This window comes from Silene latifolia, chromosome 11, assembly GCF_048544455.1.
Source record: "Silene latifolia isolate original U9 population chromosome 11, ASM4854445v1, whole genome shotgun sequence".
NCBI classification, from domain to species: domain Eukaryota; kingdom Viridiplantae; phylum Streptophyta; class Magnoliopsida; order Caryophyllales; family Caryophyllaceae; genus Silene; species Silene latifolia.
Genome location: NC_133536.1, coordinates 41,248,243 through 41,260,923, shown reverse-complemented (window position 1 = coordinate 41,260,923; position 12,681 = coordinate 41,248,243). Strand labels below are relative to the sequence as shown.

The window sequence follows — 12,681 nt, the reverse complement described above, 5'->3', positions numbered from 1 at the left end:
TGAATTTAGCAAAGCAACTTGTTGGGTGAGTTCATCTAGAATTCCCTTAACTTCCACATTCAATACCGAATTAGAATCCTTGTTCTTGCCTTTTCTTGATTGCCTATCACTTCCCCATTCCATAGTTCTTGAGGCCATCTCCTCAATGAGCTCTTTTGCCGCTTTATGCCCCAAAACGTCCAAGGCACCTTTTCCCGAACCCGCATCCAATGAAAGCCTAAGGTCTTGAGTCAACCCTTTGTAAAAATTGTTTACTAGCTCGGCTTCGGAAATGCCATGGTGAGGGCACAACCGTTGGAGCTTCTTATACCGTTCCCATGCCTCATATAAGGTCTCATCCTCTTCTTGAGTAAAGCTTTGTAGTTCACTCTTGACTTTGGCCGTTCTTGAGGGTGGGAAATATTTGTTCAAAAATGCCGAAGCCAACTCATCCCATGTTTTGAAGGAATCCGGGTCACAATTCTTCAACCAATCCTTAGCCGAACCCCTAAGAGAACGGGGGAACAACCTTAGGCGAACCGCGTCATCGGAGACCCCATTTGACTTGTACATATCACAATTTTCAAGGAACTCATTTAGATGATCGTTTGGGTTCTCCAAGGGACTTCCTCCAAATTGGTTGTCTTGAACAAGGTTGAGCAAGACATTTTTGATCTCAAAGTTATTAGCTTGAATTCTTGGCCTTTGGATGCTAGGATTGACTATGTGCTTAGGAGCCATAATCTCTCTTATCGGAACCGGATCACCCATGGTATTCGGTTCTTCTTCTAAAACCCCAAAAGGATTTTCAAACACTTCGGTAGCTTCTTGGTGATTAACTTCTTCAATTGGTGGTGTATCAAGTAAACCCCTTCTTCTTAGAGAATTAAGTCTTCTTGCCGTGGCTTCAATTTCGCGATCAAGCGGATATGTTGGTTGACCTCGTCTTCGTCGCCTACTCATGCAAAAGACCTAAGCACTTGAAAGAAAGGATTAGTAACAAAAGACTTAGTCTAAACTAGAACAAAAACGATTAATATCAAGCCGTACTCCTCGGCAACGGAGCCAAAAACTTGATGGTCTCAAGTTAAACCTCGCAAGTGCACGATTTTATCGTTGTACACTTAAAAGGGTCGATCCCACAAGGAGTAGGTGGAGTACTAATCGTTCTAATTCACCGGTTTAGCTAAGTCGATAAATAACAAAGTGGGAAGTAACAAACTAGCGCTAAACTAACAAATTTAAAGACTAAAAACAAGATAAGGTAAAAACAAGCTAAAGATAAAGGATAGATCAAATAAAGAGAAGGACTAGAACTCGGCTCTCCCACGGCTATAAGTAATTCCACATACTAATCGTCTCGGCTAATCAAAAGGGGTAGAAAGGTAAGGGGGAGATGGCTCTAATTCGCCTAGAACCTCCCTTCCGGTCTCGCAATAGGACACTAGCTACTCCGACTAACCCCCCTCCCGGGTTCGAAAGCCGGTATCCCTAACTCAAAACCCGACAACCCCAAGAACATGCATTTTCCCAAGGAGGTCAAGTAAATGGTCAAGGTCATTAAGCCCTCATCATATTCCGGGTCATCCCACTCCCCCTTCCGGAGGTCGATTTCAAACGCTAGCCTAGAGGCACCCTCCCTCGGTTCTCCCTTCCGGTCTCAACCTTAGTTGGTGACAAGGGTCGGTCCCCAAATATCCGACTAACAACCTAACCAACTTCCGTTGGTGGACAAGGGTCAAAAGTCGACACTACCCGAAAACCAAACCTTAAGCATGCAAATTCCCCTAGACTACCCTCACCAATTTTCCCCACCAATTAGCCCTAGTGACAATTAGTTAGTGAAATTACCCATATCGGGTCGAACCGAGTCCTAGAAGGAGACTACTCACTAATCATGCTTCCAAAGACAAAATAAACAACAAAGATAGAGTCTTTAAGCATAAACATGGTGATAAGATGATTTCTAATTCTAAACATGCAACAACCCAACAATAATTATAATGAAAGATGGTTTTAATCTAATAACAAGGATGAACAAACAAAAAGACACAATCTTTAACACAATCAACTCAAAGATTAAGTCTTTGAGGACAACTAGCAAGGATGAACAAAGGAAAGAGAAACAATTAAAAGAGAAACAATGAAAAGATGAACAATGGTGAAAACAACAACAACCAACCAACAAAGATGCAAATTTAACATAAACAATCAAACAAACTTGAAGGAAAAATAAATGTAAACAAATGAAAATAGGGAGAGAAATAATACCAATCAACTAGCAAGAAAGGAAATTGGATAGAAAAATAAAGAAGGAGGAACCTTCAATCTTCTTACAAACCCAAATTCAATCACCAATTAATTGAAGAACTAGTCTAATTAGGGAATGATTAACAATATGATTAACAAAGTTTGAAACTTGAAAAGGAAATATTCTCAGATCTAGGGTTGTGTGTACAAAAGGGTTTAAGGAGGGGGTATTTATAGGCTTGTACAAGATTAAGAAGAAAAGTAGAAGAAAAGAGAGAAAAGCCCAAATCCCCGCTGCTTTGCGTTTTCTGGTGGACCTGCCGGTGTCGCTACCGCAAAACCGCGCAATGAAATAAAATATCTGGCATCTGTGTTTTGCCGGTGGGCCGGCTGCCGGCCTGCCGGCAAAACACCACATTCAGGTCTTCTTCTTCTTCGTGGGAGTGTGCAATGCCGGTTGACCCTTCAGGTGCTCTCTACCGCAAGCGAGGTCAAGCTTGTTTTTCCTCAAATTCTTCAATTAATTCATCTTCTTTGTGTTCTACCGGTGGGGGGCTGCCGGCCGAAGCAAAACACAAACACTCAGCCTTTTTTCTTCAACTTCTTTGGCAATGTCCTGGGGTGTGTTTCGCGGTGGCGACCACGTCAGTCGGTCGCCAGAACACTGTCTTCAGCATTTCTTCACCTCTTCTTCATGTAAAGGCAATGGAATGCCTTCCTTGCCCCAATTCCTCTATACTCGGATCGGTTCCTGCAAAAGGATACAGAAGATAACAAGTACGGGGATTGGGCACAAAATGCAAGGAAAAGCAACCGAAACCGACTCGATACGAGTCGGTTTGCATAAAAGAAAGAGGGGAATTAGAAGTAAATTAATCGTATATCAGCTCGCATTCCAGTACACGGTTCCGACCACACTACCTTGACCGCACCTAACCGAACCCTTCACCTTCACAATGTTTTATATACGCCCAAAATTATCAAAAATTTAATATCGGTACGACAGTTTACAAAAGACAACAATGTTTCTGTTGAATTTGATCCTTGTGGTTTCTCTGTGAAGGATTTAGCGAATGGGAGTCTGATTCTGAGGAGTGATAGTGACGGAGACCTCTACCCCGTGTCAGCTGAGTCACCTTCATTGAAGCCTGCGTTCAGCTCCACTTTTATTACCTTTTCACCAAATGTATGGCACTCCCGTCTTGGTCATCCGGGTGCCTCTATTTTCAATTTCCTTAAGTCAAATTCGAAAATTGATTGTGTTAGCAAATTGGATAATTCTTTATGTCATTCATGTCAAATAAGCAAACACAAGCGCTTACCTTTTTCCGATTCTTTGTCTCGTACAGTTGCACCCTTTGACATTATTCATAGCGATTTGTGGACTTCACCAATCAAAAGTAAAGCCGGCTATAAATATTATTTGATTTTGATTGATAACTTCACACAATTTGTCTGGGTATATCCGTTAAAATTTAAATCGGAAACTTATTCTAAATTCATTAAATTCCACGCCTATGTCAAAACTCAATTCCAACGACCCATCAAAGCTTTTCAATGCGATTTAGGCCGCGAATTTGACAATAATGAATTTAAAGCTTTTGCGGACCAAAATGGCCTTATTTTTCGGTTTTCATGCCCCCAAAACTCACCACAAAATGGTAAAGCCGAACGAATGATACGACGCATAAATGAAATCGTCCTAGCTCTCATCCACCACGCCTCCCTTCCTTTAGAGTATTGGGTCGATGCCCTCCATACGGCAGTCCATCTCCATAATATATTGCCCACCAAAACGCTTCACTATGCTACACCAATTTCCGCCCTCTTCCATAAAAATCCCTCTTACTCTCACTTACGTGTCTTCGGGTGCGTTTGCTTTCCTAACTTAACTGCCAAAACCCCACATAAACTCGCACCCCGTTCCACAAAATGTGTCTTCCTCGGGTACCCACAAGAGTTTCGAGGTTACAAATGTCTAGAGTTGTCTAGTGGTAAGCTAATTATATCACGTCATGTCACTTTCGATGAGTCCGTCTTCCCCTTCGCTAATTCCACGGCTCCATCTCAACCACAACCTGTCCCTGCCACCACCACGTCCCTATCCCCTGCCATCCTTGATGCTTTTCTCCACCAACAACCCGACACCCCTCTACCTGACCCACCCATACCCGAAACACCAACACCTCAGCCTGCCCCTACCTCCCCACCTCGTCCCAATACCCCACCTACACCACCTACCCCAACCACCACTGCCGAACCCTCTACACCTCTACCCAACCAGCCTACTCCCTCCCCTGCCACTGTTCGACATTCCCCTTCCCCGCATCATCACTCCTCTGACCCTCCCCCTTCGTCATTCCGTGACCATCGAATGACCACGCGTGCAATGAATGGAATATTTAAACCCCGTGTCCTCGCTGCCACTACCCAACCCAAGCTTTCCCCGCTTCCCAAAGCCCTCACGCTGCCCTGCACGACCCCAACTGGAATGCCGCCATGCATGACGAGCATCGTGCTTTAATTAATAATAAAACATGGGAACTTGTGCCTCGTCCGTCTAACGCTCCTATCATTCGATGTATGTGGCTATTCCGCCACAAATTTAAGTCCGACGGCTCCTTGCAGCGCTAAAAGGCTCGCCTTCTGGTAAATGGCAAATGTCAACAAGTGGGTATAGATTGTGATGAGACCTTCAGTCCCGTGGTCAAACCCACGACGATTCGAACTGTTCTCAGCCTTGCGGTCACCCGGTCTTGGCCAATTCACCAATTGGATGTTAAAAATGCGTTTCTCCACGGTGACCTCAATGAAACAGTTTTCATGCACCAACCACCCGGCTTTGTCGACCCCTCTAAGCCTCGACATGTGTGTCGTCTTCGCAAATCACTTTATGGACTAAAGCAAGCCCCTCGGGCTTGATACCAACGATTCGCGACATTTCTCTTATCTAAGGGGTTCAAGAGTAGTGTGTGTGACCAATCATTGTTTATTTTCCAAAGTGGACCCGATACGGCCTATTTGCTGCTCTATGTAGACGACATTGTCCTTACTGCGTCTAGCACGACTCTCCTCTGTCGCATTATTCACGATTTGTCACGGGAATTCGCGATGACCGATCTTGGTAAATTGCATCACTTTCTCGGCATCCAGGTATCCAGAAATTCCTCCGGCTTGTTTTTATCGCAAACTAAGTATGCCCGTGACATTTTAATTCGTGCTAATATGGCCTCCTGCAACCCCGTGTCCACCCCTGTTGAAACCGGGTCTAAACTTAGTGTTACGGCTGGCTCGCTCTTACCCGATCCTACTTCTTATCGAAGCATTGTAGGAGCCCTCCAGTACCTTACCATCACTCGACCCGACATTACCTATGCGGTTCAGCAGGTCTGTTTATTTATGCATGCCCCCCGTGAGCCTCACTTCCAGTTCTTGAAACGAATTTTGCGTTATCTCAAGGGCACCCTCGATTGCGGTTTGACGATTTCGAAGTCTTCCTCTCATACATTGACCGCCTATACTGATGCTGATTAGGCGGGTTGCCCGGACTCACGACGATCCACTTCCGGCTACTGCGTTTTCCTTGGTAATAATTTGTTTTCTTGGTCTTCTAAGCGCCAACGAACAGTTTCAAAATCTAGTGCGGAAGCGGAGTATAGGGGTGTTGCAAATGCTGTAGCTGAGATGAGCTGGTTAAGAAATCTCTTGCTGGAACTTCGGGTTCCTATTTCTTCGGCCACTCTTGTTTATTGTGATAATATCTCTGCGGTCTACCTTTCGGACAATCCTGTTCAACATCAGCGGACCAAGCACATTGAAATCGACATTCATTTTGTTCGCGAACAGGTTCGTATTGGGAAAGTGAAAGTTTTACATGTACCAACTGATTATCAATATGCCGACATTTTCACTAAGGGGCTTCCCAAACATCTCTTTACACGGTTTAGATCCAGTCTCAGCGTACGGTCTCCTCCCGCTTAGACTGCGGGGGTATATTAGTAAATATTATGTATATATTTAGTTTGTTATATTTCCTTGTATATCTCGTAGTTAGTTTATTTTGTGATATCGTTTCCTTGTATTCAGGATACTGTAACTATATATATGAGATCAATACAATACCCTAATTAGGGATTGCATTACCTTTACTTACTTCAATCAATTGCCGGAATTAGGTGGTGGTTGTCTCATGAGAAACTCTTCTATATTTCTCTATTTGGCTTTGCTGTATACGTAACTGATATCACGCTTAAATATTTTGGAATCTTGCAAGATAAAGAGGACGACAATAAGGTTAACTATTTATTTTCCTCTCGCATAATTATTTACGACTTTATACAAGAATGTTATTTGACCCGCCTACCCTTTCACCTAATTAATTAAAAGAAGTCATATGAACCAACATGATTCCTGCCATGGAAGTAGCTTTATAACTTATAAGTGAAATTGTTTTACAAAAGATTGAAATGATTTCTCATCTGTTTATGCAGCAAAATGATGATGATTATTCTACATGGACATGGACATTTATAGATATCACGTTTAAATATTTTGGAATCTTGCAAGATAAGGAGGACGACAACAAGGTTAACTATTTATTTTCCTCTCGCATAATTATTTAGGACTTTATACAAGAATGTTATTTGACTCGCCTACCCTTTGACCTAATTAAAAGAAGTCATATGATGATATGAACCAACATGATTTTTGCCATGGAAATAGCTTTACAAGTGAAATTGTTTTATAAAACACTAATTGAAAAGATTTCTTATGCAGGAAAATGGTGATGAAAATTCCTGGGCATGGACATGGCCATTTATATTGTGTACATTTTTTAGTCTGTTTGTGCTTTTTATCGTGTATGAAGAAATTTGTAACTTCTCTAAAGACTTTTGGAGAAGAATGTATCACTACGTAACCCGTCGCCATGACTCGCACAACAACATTATGACCAAGGATGGTACTGTAAAGAATAGGTTTGAATGTATTGTATATTGATGATAAAAGCAATTTACAAGACTTAATATTTATACTAGATTACAAGTAACAGTATGCTAAACCTAAGCTAACAAGAGGCTAGAATCTAGGATAGATTACAACAAACATTGACTAAATAAAAGATAAGAACATGTGCTTAATTGCTAGGTTGTTGCACGTTTGTCGCGTATGGACTTCGAGCTTGACTTCGAGCTAGGTTCGACATCGGTTTTGACTTTATATTATTAACATTACCGCTCAAGATGGACGGTCGGAGACGAAGACCTATCTTGGAAGATAACTCGAGAAAACGAGGCTTATGAAGTGGCTTCGTGAGTGTATCAGCTAGCTGGTCCGTTCCATTAATATGTTGAATTCGAATTGTACCCTGACGAACCTGTTCTTTAACAAAATGAAATGCAATGGCAAGGTGCTTCATTCGAGAATGGAAAACCGGATTTGCGGAGTAGTGTGTGACACTTAGATTGTCACAATAAATCGATGGAGCATTGAGGGTCGTGACACCAAGCTCGTGAAAAAGAGAGTGGAGCCATAGAAGCTCGGTAGTCGTGGCTACAATTGCTCGAAACGCGGCCTCGGTGGAAGATTGAGATAGGGCACGTTGCTTTTTAGATGACCAAGAGATAGGATTGCCTCCGAGATAGACAATGTAGCCGGTTGTGGAGACGTAGTCGGATGGATCACCGCCCCAATCCGCATCACAATAAGCATGAAGACGGAGAGGAGAGGAATTATGAAGGTGTATACCAAGGTTAAGGGTCCCATGGAGATAACGTAGCAGGCGTTTAAGGGCGAGCCAATGGGTCGAAGTAGGGTGTGTTAAAAATTGAGTAAGTTTGTTAACCGGAAAGGCAATGTCTGGTCGGGTTAATGAAAGATATTGAAGACTACCAATAATAGCACGATAGTCGGTTTCATTTTCAACTGCGCTGGTGGGGTCGGCGTGAAGAGGTGGATAAGAGAGCATAGGCGTGGAAGCGGGTTTACAGTCTTGAAAATTATAGGTGTGAAGAAGGTCAGACAAGTATTTAGTTTGGTTTAGGTGAATACCGTTCTTTGTGGGTGTGACCTCGATTCCCAAGAAATAGGAAAGAGGACCTAGGTCTTTTAAAGAGAAAGTGTTTGAGAGAGCAGAGATGAAGGTCGTGATGTGGTCTTTGTTAGGGCCAGTGACGATGATATCGTCCACGTAGACAAGGACAAAGAGTTTAACTGGAGGTTTAATCAAGATAAATAGGGACGGGTCCGAAAGTGAGTTGCGGAACCCGTGATTGATTATTGTAGGTGTCACGGTTGGAATTGTTGGAGTAATATGGTTGACGATTTTGGTGAGGGGTGTTGTGGTTGTGGCGAGGCTGGGTGGAGATGTTGTGGTTGGGCCGTGAGGTGGTTGCGTGGGCAGAAGGTAGAATAGGAGGGTTTGGAGTTTGGTTCTTGTTGATAAGTTCTTGGTTGATCAATTTTTCGTGCAAGAGTTCAAAGGTGATGGTTGTGTCTCGCGCACGAACTGCATCGATGACGGGTTTATGTAAGGTTTGGTCAAGGCCATTAATTATATGGGTGGTAATGTCCTCGTTGTCCATAGGCTTGCCGAGTTGGGCAAGTTGAGTAGTACAAGCCTTAATGGACAACATGTATTCGGAGATCGATTTATCGCCTAAAGAGATGTGACGAAGTCGGTCTTTTAGTTGGAGTATGTGGCCACGAGACGGGTTGGCGTATGTTGTGCTAGGGTTTGCCAAGCCTCATGAGAGGTATTGGCATCAAGGATAATGGATGAGACGGACTCATCGAGTGTACCGGCTAGGGCGCCAAGAATTAATTGATCTTGACGGAACCAAGTGTAGTAGGCGGGGTTAGGAGTAGGCTCGGGGTTTGGTTTGGCGTCGGTTGGGGTAGGAGTGATGGTTTCAGCCGGAGCTTTGGTGGTGCCATCAAGGAACGAGAATAACCCGTAACCTTGAAGAAGTCGGGTTATTTGGAATTGCCAAGAGCGATATGTGGTGGCAGTGAGTTTGGTGCATGTCGGGAAGGATAGGGACACGAGTGGGTGGTTGGGTTCGGCCGAGTTGGGAATGAGGTTGTTATTGTTGGATGCCATAGGTGAAACGAGAGCAAGAGTGATAACGATGAGAGTTGTGATGGTTAGGATCGTAAAGGAACGTGATACCATGTAAAGAATAGGTTTGAATGTATTGTATATTGATGATAAAAGCAATTTACAAGACTTAATATTTATACTAGATTACAAGTAACAGTATGCTAAACCTAAGCTAACAAGAGGCTAGAATCTAGGATAGATTCCAACAAACATTGACTAAATAAAAGATAAGAACATGTGCTTAATTGCTAGGTTGTTGCACGTTTGTAGCATATGGACTTCGAGCTTGACTTCGAGCTAGGTTCAACATCGGTTTTGACTTTATATTATTAACAGGTACGACACGTAGCTCAACGCAAACAATGATCGGTCAAAACGTGAATCATGGCGGTACACAAACAGTTGAAGGTGTTAGTATTGCAGACGTTATTTTCCATATCCGAGAACATGGAGTTCGTGACATAAATTTTACTAATCATGTTACACGAGATGAACGTAGGAGCTACTTTTCTTGTCTCTCTTTGCTTGCTTACGTCGCTCATGTCTTACTGACTTGTTACTTGCTCTCTAGTGTTCAAACGACAACTGATACTAAATCTTGATTGTTGTGTTTAGAACAAGTAATGAATTCTACTCAAATATCATTGTTCGTTGATGCGTGTCTAAAATATGATGTTTCACACTTTATTCTACACGCATTTCAGAGCTCAAATGTGCAATATATGCCATTATTTCCCTATTTTCCTCTACTTTCGTGTTTTTGTCTATTATTGCAGAAATATGAAGAATTGAGCGGAAATCGAGCCGAATCCGTCCCTAAGTAATTGACATTGCATTTGACATGAAGTATTGACTCGAGGAATGAGCTCGGTGCGCGTTTCAAGGCCTAAAGATAGCGAAAGCAAGGGTGCGTACGAGTTTAACAAGCAAAGAAGCATTTCACGATATTGCAGCCCCATTCAGATGGCCATATCTCGAGTTCTATAGCAGATAATCAAGTGATTCCAATTGGAGGTGAAAGCTTATCCTCTTAGCTTTCCAACGCCACGTAGAACGCCTGATTTGACCAAGTAACGAAGAAATGGCAGCTGTTTTAAGATCGGTGCGCGCTGCAGGAATCGTCAGAATGCTATTCTCAGACAAAGCACTCTTGGTCGATCGACTGGTCCAAGTGGTCGATCGACCACCCCACGGGTTCCAGTAGCTACTGTTCGCTGCTACTCAGTCGATCGACTGGGTCTGGTGGTCGATCGACCACCCCTCGACTCTGACGCAAATTAAGAACGAGAATTAGAAGCCCAATTGTAATTAGGTTTTAGGTTTTTGCGTGACATCTCTATAAATAAGACCTCGAACATCAGTTTGAGGAGGCATTCAGTAGGGGTCAATCCCATCTACTGATTCGACTTTACCGTTTCAATTATAATTAGTTTAGCTTTCAATAAAGTTCTCCTTTTGCAATCGGATTCTTCCTGCCTTTCTTTTATTCGGTATTTCTGCTCTTTATTTCAGTATTATTTCAATTCATTCAGTAGTTAGGTTGTTAGTTTAGATCCCAAACCTTTTATTCAATTGTTGCAAGTTTATTATTCAAGTAGTTTAGTTATGCCTTCGCTAATCATTTTTATCGCTTTATTAGTCGTAGTTAGAATTGATATGCGTAGCTAGAAACCCCGTGCTAAGATGTGAGGGGAGCTGCGGCGAAGACGATGTAGATTAGTAGACCTGATGTCGGCCTTTGGTCGATCGACTGGATTAGTCAGTCGATCGACTTGACCTGTTGGTCGATCGACTAGCTTAGCTGGTCGATCGACTGACGCGCGATAGTTTAGCTTTCGTTTCAATGTTTTAATTGCAATTTTTGACAACGAGACCGAGAGGAGACTTGTTAAATGCTTAGTATTTGACCGACCCACAAGATCGAGAGATAGGGGAGGGAAAATAGATTAATAAATTGAGACGACTAAATTGCTAGATCGAAAGATAATGTAATTTAGGCATTAGGAATCACTTTTCAGGGCGAGAGCTAGTATTAGTGAGACCTAGGGACCAGTAGCATAGGCTGCGAGGCGCTACTAGTTAAGAATGGACCGAGAGGACTTCTTATTTGCCCACCTATCGTGATTTATCAGACTTACCTAGATTCCATCGTCGTAGCTGCAGTGAACCGACCGTCTTAGCATTCCTTTCATTATTGTTTACATCTCTTTTTATTACTTGCCTTTTATTTATGCATTTAGATATCATCCACTCCAAAACCCCCACAACTGTTACCCTTAGACTGGAATTAATAACAACTATTATCTCCCTACCTCCCTGCGGATCGACCCTTACTACCGCTTGCTAGTAGTAGTTTGGAATTATAAATTTTATCTTTGGTACTCACAACGACGGGTATCAAATTTTGGCGCCGTTGCCGGGGAGGCAGCGCTAGTTTTAGTTGTTTTTAATTTTAGTCTTTCTTTCTTTAGTCTCAGGGAACTTCGGTTCCTTGAGACCGTTTTCATGTCGTTCCTTCTGAGTTTTCCGCAGGAAGAGAACGAAATCTTTGGTGTTTATTTAGCCAGACTTTGGGAGTTTATTGAGCCCAGACGAGATGCCTTCTCTGATCTCCAAATATGCTGCACCATTTTCCGGCAAATGAATAACCCTACGCGAGCATACCTCGAGTCTATAGGTAAGTGGGATTTCGAAGGAATCCCCGTTATTGAGGTATTAGAATTCTTTAATTGGTTTGCTACTGAATCTCTTAAACCTACTTTCTATCTTCATGTTGACTCAGATGAGGGGGTGGGTGAGACCTTAGAAACCGATCTAGGAAATGCTGACGGAGACATAGAGGAGACCATTAGCGTGGTTGACAATCCTTTTTATGAGGATAGTTTAGACCCCCTTTATGATTCTTGCACTGATAGTGAGGTCGATTTGGAGGATCTCTTTGAGAATCTCCAACTTGACGAGTCTAGCGATAAGGAAAATGAGGAGGAAAATTTTGATAGTCTTGAGGTTAATTGGGATGTGTATGACGATATTATAGATGAACCTATTATAGAGGACCCGATTGACCCATTTGACTTTACCGCCCCATGCATTTGGGACGATTATCCACCTTCTCCCTTAGTTGACCAGACTCCTCCACCTCACAGTGCTTACCCGTCTGAGCATCTGGATTCTACTCGCGTTGTTTTTGAGTCAAATGCTACAGAGCTCCTTTGTTTATCACCTGCGGTTAACTTGAGCTTTTATATTCCGCCCTTAACTGGAGGGCAGAATTATTTTGTGGATGATTTTAGGAGCTGCCATAGGAAATTTGTTAGGCTTAAATGTTTTTACATTTTGATTTCCTATGCTAT

The 12,681-nt window shown here is 42.6% G+C and overlaps 1 non-coding gene across 1 annotated transcript; it reads left to right on the top strand.

Moving 5' to 3' along the window:
• The first annotated feature begins 271 nt into the window (after positions 1-271).
• LOC141615710 (small nucleolar RNA R71) lies at positions 272-378 on the top strand. Its single transcript, XR_012530114.1, has one exon. It is a non-coding gene; the product is annotated as a small nucleolar RNA R71 (small nucleolar RNA).
• Positions 379-12,681: the final 12,303 nt, after the last annotated feature.